Below are 19966 nucleotides of genomic sequence, written 5' to 3'. Positions count from 1 at the left end.
GCCGGAGGGAACTCGTCTCCAACTCCGATTGGGAGTCGGCGAGAGGAGGGAGAAGACTCCCTTCGGGAGTCTTCTCCCCTGTTTTTTGTTTTTTTTTTTTGGGGGCTTTGTTACATGGGCTGGGATTTATTATCGGGCTGGGCCATCACATTCTTCCCCTCTAAAAGAAATTTCGTTCTCGAAATTTTTTTTGCCTGAGTCTTCATAGTTTCTTACTTGAATCTCACCCATAAATATTTCAATAGTCTAATTCTTGATATGAATTCATTCTTAAATCATTTCATAAGGAAAAAATCGGTACATCAAATATCTACCTGAAATGGAACCATTCATTTTCTTATTTATCAAGACCAACATCTCAAAAATTTTCAATGTTTCAAGATTTCGAAATTATGATCTCATTTCCTGTAAAAATTAATGTTCAATATCTCATGACTCAAATTAAAATCAAATCTATCTCTTGTGAATAGAAAAAGGTCAATGTCTCTATTCTTGCATAAGAACTTCATTCATCATCATTCATTTATTTATTTATTTATTTTAAAATATTAACCACTCTTAATTTCAATCCATCATAAGATAGAAAAATATACTTTCGTAAATTATACTATGACATCTAAATCAATCAAAATTCAAAAATATTTTTTCTTATTCGTACTTTCAAAAGGTTGAAGATTTATCATTTCAATCTCATTCTCGAACTTTTGATATTTTAATTCTCGATACAACTTCATCATTAAGTCATTTCATAAAGATCAATATCACCATTGTTGATTGAATCAATATCACTATTTCTAGTCATCGAAATTTTCTTACTCAAATCCTCAAACTCTTAAATATTCTAATTCTTGAAGTAAATTTTATCATTAAGTCATTCCATAATAAAAATTAATAACTCAAAAATTGATCTAAATCAAAACTATATTTTTCTTATAACCAAAATCAATGTCTCTATTTTAAGTAAGTATATCAATTTTCTTTATCTAAACATTAACAACTCTTAATTAATCGATTCATTATCAAATTAAATTACTCCAATCCATCTTTTGTAGAACAATCATCTATATCAATAGATAACTTCAATCTTTTTCATTTAGTCAGAGAAATAATAATGATCAAAAGAGTTCTAATTTCAAATTTTATTATACCCTGGAGATACATATTTGAGTATAATATTCTAAGATCGAAATCATTATTTGATAAACAATCTCCAATTCTTTCTAATGAATAGAGAATTATAAAATTTAATTTTAAAATATTCTAAATCTAAAATCAAAAATCAAAGGTCCACTTATCCTAGAATTAGGATGCTAAATATTTTTATAGCATAGTAGGTAGAAGCACTACTTTTAAAAATCAAACTAGGATATCTAAAATGATTTAAAATTTTAAAATATTATTCTTTCTAATGTCAATAAATTTTTTGTATCAAACCATATCATCTATCATAATTCTTTAACTCAAAGGGTCAACATTCCTGACTTACTCAAAGAAATCTGGATTACCATGCTTCCGCTGCGCACTCTGATCTAATAATCAAAATTTCTTAAGTTCACCAAAAAAAAAGTTTGATCAAATTATTTCTTTATTTTATCAATAGAAAAGATCTAAAATTTCAAATTTCAATTGAAGTCAAAGATTAACTTTCGATTCTCATTCATACCTTTACTGGTGTACAATAATCTTGATTAACCCTTGAGTCCAATATCATATTTAAACCATCATATAGATTTACTATAATCAATATGAATCAAATCTTAATTCTCATATCAATTCAATTCGATAATTTTCAAATCAAAAATCCTTATAAGTCAAATTAACGAGAAAATCTTTCGATGCTCCACCAAATTTGGACATATTCAGAATATATAAGAATTTCAAATTATTATTTTTTATTTTTTTTCTAAAATTTCTATCATCAGGATCTTCAATATCTATCAAATATCCTTTCATAACAATCATACAAGCTTCAAAAAATCAAATCTCCATTTAACAGTAGATTCAATTAGGGACCTCGTTAACAAAAGCAAAAAAAACTCCATATCAATTCTTAAATCTAAAATTTCTAAATTGTAAATTCACATGGATCCCTTAATCTGAAATAAATATAAATCAGATCTTTTGTCTTAATCTAAAGATATCAATTTTTCATTAACAACCTCAACAATAATATCAGAAAATCTCTTGATCAACTTAGATACGAAATCTTTAAATTGAAATTTCATACACATCATGTAGTCTCCAAGAGACATAATAAGATCTATTTTCTAGATCTAAGGATGATGATTAAAGATTCCAGTATGATGAATATTCTACAACCTCATAATCGATTTCATCAATAGGTTTCTTTGCAATATCCTCAAATATGCATTCATCCTAATATATCACTTTATATATAATTCACATATCAAATTCAATTTCGATAAATATTCCAATCAAGCATCATAAAAGATTATTCTTCGTCCATCCTGGAATAACATTTTATTATCAAATCTTTATCTTTCCAATAATAGTCAACTTCTCAACTAAAAGTAATATTATAGTATTATTCTTACATCGAATTTGAACTTACGATTCACTTGAATAACCAATGCTTAAATTAATAACCACAATGCACAATAAAATTTTATGTTAATCCTTTTGTGATTACTTTCGTTCAAGATCTAACTAATCATATCATGATCAATAGATCATCCATCATATTTCAAACTCCATATATCATAATCTCTTGCGATCTTTTTATACATAATCTCAATGTTTAATCAAAATTTTTAAATATTTCTCCCACTACAATCATCAAAGATCTACACTATAATGTCCCTGGTGTCTATCCACTTACACCCATTCTATATCTGATTCTATATTTCATAATTCATCCACTTATGCTCTGATACCACTATAATTGTCACACCCCCGATCCGAGATTGTGAATCGAGGGTCATGGCAACCGCCGCATACTCATAGAAAACTCTTCCTATAAGCATGCAAGGCATCTTATCATGTTATCTTAAAACAACAGTAGAATAATTAGTCAATAATTTAAATCCAAAACATAATGACCTAAATTTTTTTCTTTAATATCTCAATAAAAACAATGATTCATAGTCCTTACATCAAATTCAATAAGACTTTCAACTGAAAATTAAAGTATAGAGATTCTGCTTCTGATCACTCTTCCATCCATATCTTGTATCATCTTAATTCCTCAACATCTGTAAAAATAGTAAAATAGGAGGTAATGAGCTAGACATCCCAGTAAGCAATGATCACTTCTCAACAGATTTCATCAGGTATATAAGTAAATAATCATTTATAGAAAATAAGCATATATAGTTCATTAATTCGAAATCAATTTCAATTATGCAATATAATTCATGCCAAATTCATTTCTTTTTTAAAAATTCAAGTTTCTTTCCAGATTTCAATTTCTTTTGTTCTTCAATTCTTTTCGTCAACCATGAGCTATGACCATATTTTCCCTATGACAGGGTCATAATATCGCGTATCTACTTGCGGTAGGCTGCGAATCATCTGACAGCCATGTCCTTTGAAACCGCTGGTCTTGCTGGCGGTTTGTCGCTGGTCTCTCTGGCGACATGTCGCTGGTCTCGCTGGCGACATAAACCCTCAGGACAATCAATTGCCAACGTATATGCCCCCATTGGCAGGGTCCTTTACATAGTCAAGTGGTCAATTCTTATTGTTTCTTATATCATAATTCTTTATAAATCATGTTTCATATTCTAATTTCGATAATAAAATATATAATCATGTAGTATCGAAATAAATCAATATAATACATCATGAAATCAATATGTTCAATCATGCTTCATCATAACATTTCAAATAAGATATTTTCATAACAAAATATCATTCATCCAATTCATGCATCGTTTCATAAATCATATCAGAAAAAATATATTATAATTTGTCGATAAATCTAGAAAAAGTGAAACATTACTTACCTCGAACGCATTTCAATAAATCCACATAATTCTATAAATTTTCTTCCAAAAATTTTGTTCGTAGATCATATTGCGATATCCCATGATCAAACATCCACAATCCTATACAGAATCAATTTCAATAATTAGAAAGAATACGAATACCATATTTCAACAGTTTAGACTGGGTCCGATCATCTAATTTCATCTAATCAAAATCTAATTAGGACCTAAACGATCCAAAGTTTGACTATCAGATCAAATCGGATTCGAAGTGATAGGATCGAGGTTTCTTCATCGATTTCATAAAATCAAGTGGAGAGAGCAAATCAGAGGAGAGAGAGAATTCATGAGGTACAATTCAAATTGACTAGGTGACACAATCCAACATTACGATTGGTCCAATATCTTGAGTGGTGAAATCAACATGATCAAATCAAGTCATGGTTAGATCGGAATCATGGATGATCAAATCTAAAGATTCATGGTCTGATTAAGGTGGGTGCTAGTACGCTGTCTGACAATCATGGATCAGGATTCTTCATTAGAATCAGATCAAGACTATTAAAAAATTTTTTTTCATTCACTAACCTTTTTAGAGAGAGAATCAATCAGGAGAGAGAATATTTTAGAGAGAGAAAATTTTAGAGAGAGAAAATTCTAGAGAGAGAAAACTCATCTTGAATTCTTCAAACAATATGATTCAACAAATTCGATTGATCAGATCAAATCATGCTAAGATTATCATGTGGATAATTTAATAAAATTATAGAAATTAAAATCTTAAAAAATATCTGATCTGATCAAAGTGGATGTTGGTGTACCGTCCGACGATCACAGATCAAAAATCCATCACTAGGATCATTTAAATTCATCATTATTCTTTTCAAAATTCTAAAAAATCTTAGGAGAGAGAAATAATCTAGAGAGAAAATTCTAGAAGAGAAAGTAGAGAGAGAAAGTCCAATTCTAGAGAGAGAAAGTTCAATTCTAGAGGAAGAGAGAGAGGGAAGAGAGAGAAACTCTCTTTCTCGTATTTTATTATTTATATCATTATTTATTAATTAATTTAATATTTCTTTTCTTTTCTTTTCTTTTCTCTCTCTTTTTTTTTCTTTTTTCTTCGCAGAGGAGAGGAGAGAAAATCTTATTATTATTATAATCTAGAGAGAAAATTTTAGAGAGAGAAAGTAGAGAGAGAAAGTCTAATTTTAGAGAGAGAAAATACTAATTCAAGCTGAAGAGAGAGAGGGAAGAGAGAGAAACTCTCTTTCTCGTATTTTATTATTTATTTCATTATTTATTAATTAATTTAATATTTTTTTTCTTTTCTTTTCTTTTCTCTCTCTTTTTTTTTCTTTTTTCTTCGCAGAAGAGAGGAGAGAAAATCCTATTATTATTATTATATTATTATTATATTATTTTTTTCTTCTATTTTTTTTCTTTTTCTTTTCTTTTCCTTCTTTTTCTTTTCTTTTCCTTCTTCTTCTTTCTTCTTCTTTTCTTTTCCCATGGGTTCATTTGGGCCGAAATAGGGGACCGTGAGGTCCCCTCGTTGGCTGGCCGGCCGGCGGCGCAGCCGGCGTGGGGCGGCCGTCGGCAGGAGGGGAGACGATCCGGCGGCAAGAGGCGGCCAAACCAGTGGTCGGCGGTGACCACCGGCGACGGAAAAACTGCAAAAAAGGAAGATTCTTCCGCAACAAAATCCGGCGACTCTGGTCGCCGGCGAGCGTGCACATCGGCACGGAAAGGAAGGGGGAGGAGAGAGGAAGGGGAGGAGGCTTACCTCCGTCGTCGGCGAGGCTTTTCCGGCGAGAAATTTGACGGCACAGGGACAGTCTTCCGCGGTGGATTTTCCGGCGATTGCCGCCGATTGAGCTTAGGATTTTCGGTGGAAAGGAGAGAGGAGGGATCTCCTCCTTAAATAGAGCCGGAGGGAACTCGTCTCCGACTCCGATTGGGAGCCGGCGAGAGGAGGAAGAAGACTTCCTTCTCCCCTGTTTTCTATTTTTTTTTTTTTTTTGGGCTTTGTTACATGGGCTGGGATTTATTATCGGGCTGGGCCATCACAACTATGTTAGTCTTTTGTGAAATTAGCATCGGACATATTTAAGCATATAACTGTGGAATCAAGAATCATTTTGTGGCTAAACAATTTATTACCATTTTTTCATTTATAATTGTCTCTAATAAGGAAAAAGTGTTTATTCTTAATCGTTGGATTTTTTTTCTTTATTTTTATTTTTTATTATAAGAAGCTGTGGTTTGATCCATCATCCGTACCTTACATCTACAGACTGGAAAAGCCAACCTATCAACTGGGAAGTGATTGTTGACGTCCTTATTTTATTCAGACTGCATGTCTTCTTCTTCTTCTTGGAACTGAAACAAGGATTCCATTGCAAGGCCGAGTAACGAGTTCGTTGAAAGTCTAAATTTTAAACTAGACGTCCCGAGGCAGCATTTGTTTTTTCAATTCGATGGGTTGTAGAAATCCCAACTCCTGTCAATTCATAGAGTCGCATCTGGTTGGGCCGTTCCTGAGTAGGCCCTTAGTGCTTGCTTCTAGTATCTTAAATGGTGTTATATGGGACCATGTTCATAATGTTAGATAAATTTTTTTTAACTAGTTTCACAAGCCAAATCATTAGATCCAGTTGTATCATTCATATGCAGGTTTATTCAGATCCGTTGAGTTATTATTATTTTTTTATTTTTTGGGTGGTGGTGGGGGTGGATTTGGATCCTCTGGTTTATGGGTTTTGGATCCTCTGGTTCGGTTGCAGTGGTCCAGTTATAAATTATACGTCATCTATGTGTTGCAGAGTGGCACATGTGATTATGACCAACATGTAAATGTCTCCGACATCGAGAATCCAAACATGCATTTTAGCTTCTTTTGTATATTAGGTTGTTTGGAGTTTGCTTTGCTAACGGGGAGATGATAGAAAAACATAGATTCAGAGAAATTCCACCAAAAGTTGAAGCAGACCTCCCTCCAACAGAAGATATGTGCAACTCTGGCATATCATAGTTGGTATTACATTTATTTCTTATTTTTATTTTTAAAAATATAAAAATATATTTGATACTATTATTTTTATTTAATTTTAAATTTTTTTATCATGAACAACATCTTTATCATTAACATTACTGCTACCATTACCATAATTGTCTCTACTATTAACTATCGCTATCTTTGCTATCTTTTTCACTATCATCATCTTCATCACTTATGTCATTTTCTCTACCACCGTTATTCTATTGTCGCCACCTCACTATAATTTTTACCACATCATTATCATCATCATTATTGCTACTACTTTATAATTAGTACTCATCATCACTACTAGTGCCATCAAATCACTAGCACTTGCTTTTGTTGCTGATACCACATTGATATGGCTTTTATTGTATCCCTACCATTGCTATAGTCATCATCATATTTATATTTTAAAAAATAATTATATATTTATAATTTAAAACTTAAAAATAAAATTGAAAAAAATAGATACATACCATACCTTAGACTTTTGCCTTATTTGCCATTGCAAATCCATTAAAACCTGGACAATTGTGTGTTTAGCTAATTAGAAAAGCACTGTCCTGATAGCATTTATAAACATATATGAACAACTTCGGTTATATCGCAACAAAATTGGACTACTAGATCTCCTAGGCACTAAAACCAAAAAACATGATTAGTTTCTAATCTCTATCCTTCACTTGAAACACCTTCAAGCAAACAAAAGGGTAGGGCTAGAAAAAGTTGCTAGATTTCTGTGGAGGGATGGGGGGTCTGCTCTTTGCACTCGCTGAAAATGATGGACCCTTGAAACCTTTTTTGTGATGGTTTTGGAACACCCATTTGGAGACACTGGTTTCTGGCTGTCCAAGCCCCTCCATGGCTCTTGGGTCACTTGACTTTTTTACTATTCGGCCTCTCAAGCAAGATCCTCCAAGCTCCTCATATTAGATAAAGTTGTGAATGACTAAGACTTCCCATTGTAAAACTTTGACAGCCCTCTCCTAAATTGAGGGGGGGAAAATCCAAATACTGATTAGGTAAAAATAACAAATTTTTCAAGAAAAATAAATAAGGAAATCTTGAATACATTAAACTAGTGTAAAGAATTGATTATGCAGGGCATCCTCCATGGAATTAGCATGTTTATGCTATGAAGATTTAATAGTTGATTTGAAATAGAAGGGGTCCTAATTGCTATGATTAAGAATCATCTATTTGATGCAATCTATGCTATAGCCCACAAAAGAATCATATGAATAAGTTGGTATCTTGTCATAGAATCTAATTAAGCAAATATTATTTTTTCATCAAAAAAAGGATAAAGCAAATATTATTAGCTTATGGCACTTCTGCAAATTGTTCCTCAATCAACAAAATATAATCAATTATGTAAGTTCGTGGCTAAAATATAAAAAGATTGATATGCATTCATGGTGTCAAAGGGGAGAAGGATGGAACTTACTTGTAGGGAAGTTGGGCTACGAGAGAAGACATCTCATATAAAGGTCCCTTTTCAAATTGATCATCCTCGTTCGACAGCGATGAGAAAGAAGTAGAAGAGTTGCATCATCCATAGAGTCTGATAACACCAACAAGTTCTTCGAGGAAGAAGACATGGTCCCCAAGTTCTTCCTCCTCAACCATGGTCCCATGTTTGTTTTGTGGGATCAAAGAATCATCCATTCTCATTGAGACGTCCTCTTAATTCTTTAGATTTATGTCTATAGCCCAGCCTCCAACCAACCATACCCCTAAGTCTCCAAACTACCCAACCTTTTGGAGTCAAAGAGCTTCTAAGGTGAAAAACGAACGAACAGTAATGCTATAGCTTCATATGGTTCCCACATATAACATGCATGTGGATAGAAGATTGTTTTGGAGGCACACACAAAAGGAATGGGATGTTGAGGTAAAGAAGCGAAGGCTATAAAGGGAAAGGCTGGTGGATAAGCATTGGTGCGTTTGCTTGAAGGCATTATCCACATCACATGTACTTTTCTCTATCCCCCATTTTGGTACTCAAGGAATTGGGGCAGTGGATAAGGACTTCAATGCATGCTGTGACGCCTTGTATGCCTTCCCATCCGTTACTTCAAAAAAGAAAAAAGAAAAAAAAAAAACATATTTATTTCCAGAATATATCGCACGCATGATATATTTTTCCATGCTTTTTTCTTTGTACATAATTGTGATGTATTTCTTTGAATAAAAATACTTTGGGGTGCTAAAATGTAAATAAAGCTTCTCAGCGCATTCGCAATTTTAATATTCAATCACCCCGACTTAGTTTGCTGATCTTTACGAGTCATACATATCCCCTTGCCACCACTTATCTGAATAGTTCTTTGCATGCAAAAAACTGACAAACTTTTATTCAAGGTTTAAGATAGAAGAATTTCTTGGAACCCAACCTGGCACTAATTTCATTGTGCCGCAGTACAGAGGAAAGTTTCGGTGATGTATTACACCTATATATAGAATTTTTCTCCATAATAACAGTAGTTATCATATTATGTTTATTGCTATAACAATTTCTAATGCTTTAACTATAGTCCTGATACAACAATCACTATATAATGGGATTAATGGTTGTCATTTGATGTGCCTGTTTGTTTGGTCCATCCTAATAAGATTGTATATTTTAAATTCAAAGTGTAATGGTACTTGAAAATATTATTTGATAAATCATGACAGAATAACATTATATTTTCATTATAATGACAAATACTGCTCATTACAACAGTCACCAATTTGTTGTCTGATAAATCCAGGCAAAAACTGGACAAATACATATGGTAAGCAGGTTCGGTTGTTAGAAGATTTTGGTTTATAGTTCACTTCAGCTTGAAATTTTCATCCATTTTGCCACCATTTTGCATATAGACAATGAGATCATGTATTTAATGGCCTTTATGTATTGTTATTTGCCTAATACATTTTTCACTATCTCTTGTCATCCTAAGCCCCCATAGATGGATCATAGCCACAAGAAACTTGTATGAAATATTCTAAGGCTTATCTTATGCCCTTTACCTAACTAACGTGGTCCCATTGTATAGCAGGATTAGGATAAGCTTCAATTGGCTCATCTCTTCCTACTCTAGAAAAGAATTGAAATATAAAGATCTCACCCAGAAATCTCTTTGGCTAGTTTTAGAGAGGCTATGATTACCAGCTCTTTTCTATCATACCTTCATTTAGGCTGTTCAGCATGTTTTAATTATGTGGATAGAAACTGTGAAAAGTGCAGCAGAAGACTAATCAATCAATAAAACCAAAAACATCAAGCGATGAAAGAAAAAACATTGAACTATGTAGCCCTGCATAATAGCCTACCAACACTATGTATTGAATCATGTTTTAATTATGCAGATAGAAATTATGAAAAATATAGCAAGACACTAATCAATCAAATAAACAAAAAAACATACAGCAAAATAAAAGTAAAAACATCAAACTGTATAGTCTTGCATGACTGCTTACCAACACTATGCATTGAATCATTCTTTTCATACATATCAGTCCACTTGATAGAGAGAACATTTCATGTGACTGAACATAACACTCTTTAGCATTTCCTAGCCATTGTAGAGTAGTCATTTGATTATTTACTTATAACTCTGAAACATTGTAGTAATTACTAGAGCATAGCATACACGATTTATAGAAACTTCTTGAGTTGTCATAGTGGATATTTGTGAAAAACACATAATTTTCGTTATATAATGGAATAGATGATGGATGATTTATCATATAAACATATTCATGAACATTATGAGCCAAGGAGAGCATCAAGGGATTTAGCAAGTAGACAAATTATCGTCTAGTATCTTATTCTGGAGTAGCCATCTCAACACATGGAGGAACAAAAGCGAAAATAAAATCCATATTCTTGTAAGCTATGTGAGCAGGGAAGTTGTGCAACATGATTCAAGTAGTGGTAGAATCCAGATACATTTGTTCCATTCTAATTAATTCGGATCCTGCAAGAATCCAACCCGATAAGAAAGGGCATGCAGTCCATTTGTCCCACCAGAAACTTTTAATCCTCACCACACACACTTGTCCACCACCACATCCTTTAGCTTTCTAAAGATGGAGGGATTTCAAGTTATGAACGGAAAAGAACTAGGAAATGGAATCAGGCTCCAGAGGATTAGTGGTCACACATGCGTGCCACCAGGTTGGGAAGACACCGGCAGCATTTTGGACACCCAGGTATCATTCCTCACTTTTTTTTTTTTTTTTTTAAATTTTATTTGAGGCTTAAACAACCAGAATTTTTATTCCTGAAAAATCTCCAAGAGGGACTGGCCCAAATTTTTGAGGGATAGCACCATAACTCCTATACTCTCCTTTAGATGCCAATATGCAAGAGAATATATCACAAAGCTAATTACATAAATAAATAATATTTTTATTGAATTTTAAAATTACTATAACTATAAATATATGCATAGGTAAATGTATATATGTACATACATATATGTCCATATATGTATATGTATATCTATGCAAACACACAAGTACACAAACATCCTACAATAGTGAGTTTGAATCCTCTTAAATCACAAGAGAGATTTAACGGAATTATCCATTATTTGTGTATTGTAGATGTCCACGATACATGAATTATGAGATTTAAATTTACTATTTCTAGATTCAACATAAAATCTTGGAAAAAAAATTTAGACAAATTCGTTGATCCAATTATACTATTTTATTAATCACTAAGCATTCGTCCATGCATATTGGTATCTCTATCATGCTTTTCTTGTACTGTTTTACCGGTAGCAACTTATCTCCAAATTCTCCCAACCATGCCGATATGTATCAGTTGTCCATGATTATCTTAAAAACAATTTGATATCTAAATCTCTTGTTTGACCATTACTTGACACATTAATGGACCCTAAGATCTCCATCTATAGTCTCGAAACATCTCTAAATTTTCCCAGATAAAGCCAATTGGCACGATGTTGTCCACGATTATCTTAATAACATTTTGATAGTTAAATATTTTATTTAGACGGTTACTTGAGGCATCAATGGACCCTAAGATCCTTCCCCATAACCCTGAAACATTGTTTTGTTGCCTACTTAGAAAATCATTTTTCTAAGAAATTCATTTGCAGCAGTAACAATTTTTTATACAAGAAGTCTCATCTACATCCTCCTTGATCAAAGTTGACCACGATTTCATCTTTTTGAATCATCCACATTTCATGCCCAAACAATGATTGATAAACCAATAATGTTGTAACTTTTGAGCTAACATGTGCTGCAGGTCAAATGGCATGTGAAGATTTCCGACACGAAGAGATGTTGGCTCCAAGAATTAATACACTGAATCGGTTCGAGCCACCAAGCATTTGTCCCATGGAGGCAGTTTGATGTCATAATAGAGAGGTACAGTTTGACAAAATCATAGGAGTTCATGTATTGCACAATAGCAGGTGTAGAATATGGACATTGTGTTCTCCATAGAAAGCCTGCTGCATGACCTTGTAAAAAGCCTATACACAGACAACCATGATTATAACAAATAGTTCGGCCTCTTCTACCCGGTTCCTTCGCCCAGCCTAAATAATTTGATGATATTCCGTGCTATACTCCTCCTTTTAATAGAGAAAGGTCGGGGTGCAATGAAATTTGACAATAATGGAGTACCTCAATATGATCCTTGTAGTTCTTGCAAATATATATTTATGGGAGATAGTAGGAGTCTCAGTGGAACGTAGCAGACATATACATAAAAATCAAATTGAATTTACTTGAAAGCAAAACCAAGCATGAGTCCTTAAAAGGACTTCGACCAACTGCACCTCAGCCAAATCCAAGCATGTTTTCGTTCAAGAAAGCCAGGCCATCATGAGCGATATTTACGTACATGGTTACAAGTTCCAACAAACCCTGACCCCATGTTGATATTTTTGCCATTCATTTTTATACCGCCATTGTGTTTATATTTTAACCTACAAGTGGGCGATCTACTTACCATATAAAAGCTCTATTACCGTCCGAAATCCGACCTGATGAAACTAGCATAAAATTGGCGCTTACAGAGATTGCTCGGCTAAGGTTGCACTGGTCTCCATGATGTACGATTTGACTTGCAAAAAAAAAAAAAAAAAAAAAAAAAAAAGCAATTAGGAGTTGCCGGAATATGTCCAATAAGAGACTCTCTGACGCTCAAGTTTGATAGAATTTTGGTGGTATCAACTAAGAGCAGGACAAAAGTTTTTATACCTGGAGTCCCCGGACATGGTTTATATAGAGAAGTTGATGAGAGTCCATAACAATCCAGTTGTGTGATTCTCGGACAAGCTATTAGCTCTTTCTTACCAGCTGCCCTGGACTGTTAATTACATCTTTACTTATTGGCCATCCTGAGATCATATCAAGCTACAACCATCCATGCAATCCACCTGGAGGTTCATCTGACATTGATTGTGCGCATCACATACCACTCAACCATTGGCCGGCAAACTGGCATCCACAATCTTATCGGGCATCGAATCCAATCCATATCGAGCTCACTACCCATTCTTGACTTCATTGCTTGGTATAGTGAACATGGTTGGATAAAATGAAACCCTCCTAGTTGAGAGCCATCAGTGCAAAAAGGGAATCAGCATCTCAACAACCGCTTGTGAAGGTGGTGCTTCCCACGTCAGTGTCACCGAATGCAAGGTGTGAAGGCCGGCCAAAACAACCAGTCAACTTGCCCATAGGGCCTTCTGCAGCCTCACACTTCTAGTTGGTAGTTGCCAAGAAATGGACCTTACTTGCTAGATATTAGAAGGAAAAGTCAAGTATCACGTGCGACCAACAGGTCCTGTTGTGGGACACACATTACATGCAACCAGCCACCTTCCCATGTTGGTTTAGTGAATGCATGATAAAGTAACGGTTAAACCTTTTGTTTTCTGAACTATAGACGAAAATAATTCCACATGGCTGCCTTGATGTGCAGCTAGCAATAGCATGTCCTTGAAGTTGAAGGCATTTTTTTTTTTTGTGACATGGGTGAGCTCTAATCACCAAGTGATCTAATTAAAATCTAACTTACCAGATTGACCAGGTAAGTGAGATCAGTGGTGGAGATTTGCCATTAACTCGTCAATGATCGAATCAATGCGAGTAGCTCCCGCTTAAAAACCACTGGTCAAAACTGCCGAACTTACCTTAGACACCAACCGGTTCATTAGTTTTAATTTTGATCAACTTAGTAAATATGCCTCCACCGCGTAGCCATGAATTAAGTCCATCTTGGTCTAGTTAAAGACATGGACCCATTCAACTACAACTATTGAAGTTGAGTCTAGAGTATCCTTGACCTAATCTAATTCAACTTTTGATTAGATTTGACCAATTACTCCATTTAGTCCATTTTTTAAGCTAACCTTAGGTCTAACCCAATTATGGACCTAATTCATCTAACCCATTGACCCACAAGTTTATGCAATTGTCTTAGGTCTTAATTCACAATTCTAGACCTACTAGACAACACTTAATTCTTTTAATTAAGTACTTGGGCCGATGGGTCAGGGTTTGGCATTTCGAAAATAATTTTCAAATTTTGAAAGATTTTATTTTCTGTTCACCAAATGTGTTGACTCATTTCACAAACGGGTCAGCACAATTCATAAACAGCAATCCTATTGCTCATTTCATAACAGAAAATAACTCAAAATAAATCATGAATTTTCTTTTAGATCTAATCTAACACATTCATGATAAATTTTATAATTAAGTCCTTTCACTGCTTCATCGGCATGGGATATAATTGCATCGGCACCCCTACCGCCATAGGAGACCCCATCGAATGGGAAGAGAGGGCCTTTAAACCCTTCTCCTATGACCGGATGGCCATGGCAACCAACCCAATTAGATTACTTGCTACTTGGATCAAGTATATCTAAATATACCAATTTCAAAATTTAAATTTTGAATTTCAAATTTTAAATTTCAAATTTGAGATTTCAACCAAATTTCAAATTTTGAATTTCCAATCTTTGAATTTTAAATTTTGAATTTTGAATTTCAAATTTTAAATTTTGAATTTCAAATTTCAAATTTGAAATTTCAAACAAATTTCAAATTTCAAAATTCAAATTTCAAAATTCAAATTTCAAATTTCGAATTTCAAAATTGAACTTATACATTACATCTTAATCTACGCATGCATATGTATATCATATTCTAGAACCATGCTTTGATACCATTTGTAGCGAAAATTCAGTGCAGGGGCAAAATGATAATTTTAAAATTTTTTTAAAATTACTATTTTACAGCAGAATTATTAATTAATTTCATTAATTAATACTAATTAACCCTACACTAGGATCTAAATATGATACAACAGCATACATTTAAATTTGAAATTCAAATTGAAAATAGTAAACTTTTTACTGTACTGTGTTCAGAACACATCACCTTTTGTGGGTAGTCGATCATCGCAATCTGATCACCGTCAAGGGGCTCTGATCATCACGTCGCAGCCATACTAGTGTCTGGCCTCTGAGGATCATCCACACGAAGTTTTCGTCTGATCGGCTCCTCACGAATGCTAGTTTGTGATTTCACCCTTTTGATCGCTGATGTTGATCGAACTCCTTCGATCGATGTGTGCCGACTCTTCAGACGCTCCGGATCGTCTGCATGGTTGGTTGAGAGGCTGATGGATCTCTCCCTGAAATTTGATGGACTCACGACACTCGTGGCACACAAATCTCATTTTTCGAACCCTAGGTAGAAACCCTAAGGTACACACCAAAAACCCTGTGCCCACTTTTCTTTCCTTTTTCTCTCCTCTCGGTAAATTTTGAACACTTCAAAATTTTTTCAGAACCTCCCCACGCCCCTTATCTCTTCTTTCTTTCATTGCCCACGCCCCCTCCCTTTCTCATTTTATAAAACATCGCAAGAGATGTTGAAAGCGTGTGAGTGGATAAGAAGAGGTGGTTGCTCACTTAAATTCAAATCAAATTTGAATTCAAGTGTCAACCAATCTTATCCTCATCCATTTGTGCGAGAAAGAAGAGATGGCGTGGCTTTTTTTTTGTGCGTGGAGACTTTCACGAGAAACTATTTCTCGTGTGAAATATGGGGCGCACAAAAGAGGATAAGCTGGCGCATGGTTATTTGGTTATCCATTCAAATTCAAAACTCCTTTGAATAACAAACCAAGTTAATCCAAATAATTGACGCACAAAAACATGGGCGTGAGAGAGCTTTGCGTGGGAGAAAATTCACGAGAAAATTTCTTCTCGTGAATTCAAATGGGCGCAAGGAAGTTGGGTGGCGCAGGAAATTTAAAACAAGGTGGTTTGATTCAAATTGAGCCAACCTAATTAAAATAGGTTAAGCACAATTAGATCAGATTAAACCCAACACAATTAGGCTTAATTAGGCTCAATAAAATCCTAATCAAATCAGGAATTAACTAAGCCTAACCCCTGATCAAATCAGGGACTAAACCACCTTAGCGATTAGATCAACACTTAACCTAATCGGGTCAATCCAAACTGAATCCAATTCAATTGGACTTGATCTAAAAATAATTACTCAATCAAATTGAGTTAATTAGCGATCAAATCACTAATTAAACCTCTCATAAATATTGAGTCCAAATTCGATGGGCAATTAGGCATCAGAGACCATCGATATGAAACCCTGATCAAAGAGTTCAAATTTGAAATTCAAAATTTGAAATTCAAAATTTTGACCCCGGTATCCAAAATATGTGGAACTCATGATCAGAGAATCCTAATTTTCAATCATAGAGTTCCAGACACATAAGACTCATAATCAGCCATCAGATCAGAAAGAAACCTCTAATGTGTGTGACCCCGCATGTTCGAACCTAAGCCGGTAGCACAGGAACCAATTCCTGTACTAATCGAAGTGACCATCTAGCAATGGTACCCGACGATCGGATAGGTCGAATAGTCGCAATTGCAACATTCAGAACCTACGTGAATATGGTTACCGTATAATTCATCCCTTTTGACCCCTGTGTTTAGGACGACTCAGGATTAAACTGTCAACCCTGATGAGATCATCTGAATCGTGCTCAACTCAATTAGTCCTGTGACTCCTCACTAGGACTACCCTGGCCAAGATTTTGCTAAATTGAAACACGACTGTACACAACTCCTAAACTGGAGTGGTCAATTCCATCTTGACACACGCACCGACAAGTCAAGTACTTGACTACACCCAGCAGCCTTCCGTCACTGAATTAGAAATTCAGGTAGTCCAGTACCTAAGTGCAGTGAGTTGCTTGCAAGTGACTGTGGCGGTCTCAGGTCGGAGGGACATTTATACCCATATCCCATCGGAGCAAATCTTGACAGCAGAAATAGCTCCAGAGTCGGTCACGTTCAGTGCAGATGTACCATTACATCTCACCTGTATGCCATACCAGTGTCTCCACACTCCTTGATTATGAGGACAACCAACCCATATGGCACACAACGACCTATGCTCGATAAACGTTGTCGTCCTTGGTAACAACGTATCATTTGGTCGCGAACAGATTTAAGGACTAAGCGACAAATCCTCCTTTGTCGAGTCTAAATAGTCCTAAGGACTTCATCACAACACAGGAGTTCATTAGAAGATGAAACATTTGTGATGAAAAAATGTCAAAATAACTTTATACCCATATCCCATCGAAGCAAATCTTGACAGCAGAAATAGTTCCGGAGTCGGTCACGTTCAGTGCAGATGTACCATTACATCTCACCTGTATGCCATACCAGTGTCTCCACACTCCTTGGTTATGAGGACAACCAACCCATATGGCACACAACGACCTATGCTCGATAAACGTTGTCGTCTTTGGTAACAACGTATCATTTGGTCGCGAACAGATTTAAGGACTAAGCAACAAATCTTCCTTTGTCGAGTCTAAATAGTCCTAAGGACTTCACCACAACATAGGAGTTCATTAGAAGATGAAACATTTGTGATGAAAAAATGTCAAAATAACTTTTATTTATTTATAATTCATGTACTAATACAAAAGGAGCACAACCGTCAACAGACTGACGATTGGCTTTGGGACACTATTCCCAATAATTTTTCACTTGGCCTAAAGCCAATCGGTGCAGTATCTAATACCCATCTTCGACTTGTAGTCGTTGAACTCTTTCACCGCAATGGTTTTAGTGAATGGGTCGGCCATGTTCTCCTTTCCGTTGATCTTCTGAAGGTCGACGTCACCTCGATCCACGATCTCTCGGATGAGATGGTAGCGGCGCAGAATATGCTTCGTCCGCTGGTGTGCCTTCGGTTTCTTCGCCTGAGCAATGGCTCCAGAGCTGTCACAGTAGAGCAAAACTGGACCAACAAGGGAGGGTGCTACTCCGAGCTCAGTGATGAATTTTCTCAGCCACACCGCTTCTTTGGCAGTATCTGATGCAGCAATATACTCTACCCCGCATACTGAATCAGCCACAGTGTGCTGTTTGGAACTCTTCCAGCAGCAATATACTAGCAATAGCAATAGCATGTCCTTAACTTGGTGATTAGAGCTCACCCATGTCCTTAAGTGGTTCACAAATGTGAGATACAGATCAAATCACTTGATGTGGTCCATCTATAGACATCAAAATTAGAGCTCACCCATGTCCATCTACAGATCAAATCACTTAAACGTGCCTCACATTTGTGAACCACTTACCATTGAGAAATAGTGACCATTGGAGATGAGAAGACACATCAATGCCCATTTCTCCAGTGTTATGTCTCGGTCGCACATCATTTCTTTGTTATACATTAACGGCACGCTCTTTGCAAGAAAGTTATGACCTTGTAAAACGCCATCTTGTATTTCCTTTGCTCAAATCAAGGTATAGTATCTGTTTCAACTTTATTTCATATAGTCAACGTTAAAGTTGCTGTTTGTCAGAAAAAAAAAAAAGAAGAAGGGTTCATCATTATAACTGTCACTACATAAGCAACTTGGTATGCAGGTAATAAATTCACGAGAAATTTTTTTTGTGATGTATTTGGTTAGTATATGTTCGCTATCCCTACTAGTTGAAAAGGGGTCTGAAGAATGTAGTCATCTTCAAAAGTGGGCATCCGAGAGGCAGGATTTTGATGGTTTCATGTGCAAGCATCCTGCCACACCTACGCTTTACGTCGGATACAATGGGCAGTGGATAATATATTTCAAACAAAATTTTAAGCATCAATTAACTAGTTGATTAGTTTCGTTTCTGGTCATATTTTCTACCAAGGAAATCTTTTGTTAAGAAATTTAGTTTTCAAGAGTGGATATAAGAAAAGTAGGATTTTGTTAGTTTCAGCTGCCAGCATCTAGCCTTAATCATATGTAATAAATAGTAGGTAATATCAATTACAAAAAAAGAAGTGTCTCTCCAAGTTATCCCTCCAGGCCAGAATCCCAAACCATCAGGATCATTACTGGGTACTGGTCTTTTTCAAACAATATCATTTACCAACTTGAAGTTTGAAGAATTAGTATGATGCTTGATTGGAAAGAATCATTGCCACCTGCTACTATGCTAGCAAATAGCTTCTCAATGATGAATTCACAACTTAAGAAACTAGTGGAACTCATACTTATCAAAGATTGCGAAACCATAATCTGGTAAATTTATCTTAAGCAAAATCTGTAAGAATGAATTGCAGGGCCAATGTGATCTTTTAAAACACTTGCATCCGGGTAATTAGACATTTGCTAGAGCTCGTGACCTTCCTTCTACATCCATCTTAAAATTCTGAAAAGAAATGACTAGCGGGAGAGATGCTTGAGCTACTCAGATGCTCATGAAGATTTACTTTTTTGATCTCGCTCACTAGTATATGCATTAATCCATTTGAATGTCATGCCATGTTCTTTCCAGAAAAATAGTGTAGACATGTCATCACCTCCCACTGCCAGTCTGCTAAACCTTCCCTCATGGACTACAAATTAAAGTTTTTCATTAACTTCAATGCATTCCCTCCATTTTGT

At 35.2% G+C, this 19966-nt stretch overlaps 1 pseudogene; it reads right to left on the bottom strand.

Moving 5' to 3' along the window:
- Window positions 1-7511: 7511 nt before the first annotated feature.
- On the bottom strand, window positions 7512-13617 carry LOC105055291 (protein OXIDATIVE STRESS 3-like; annotated as a pseudogene).
- Window positions 13618-19966: the final 6349 nt, after the last annotated feature.

Source organism: Elaeis guineensis, chromosome 12 (assembly GCF_000442705.2).
Source record: "Elaeis guineensis isolate ETL-2024a chromosome 12, EG11, whole genome shotgun sequence".
NCBI lineage: Eukaryota > Viridiplantae > Streptophyta > Magnoliopsida > Arecales > Arecaceae > Elaeis > Elaeis guineensis.
This window is presented reverse-complemented; position numbering and strand designations above follow the sequence as displayed.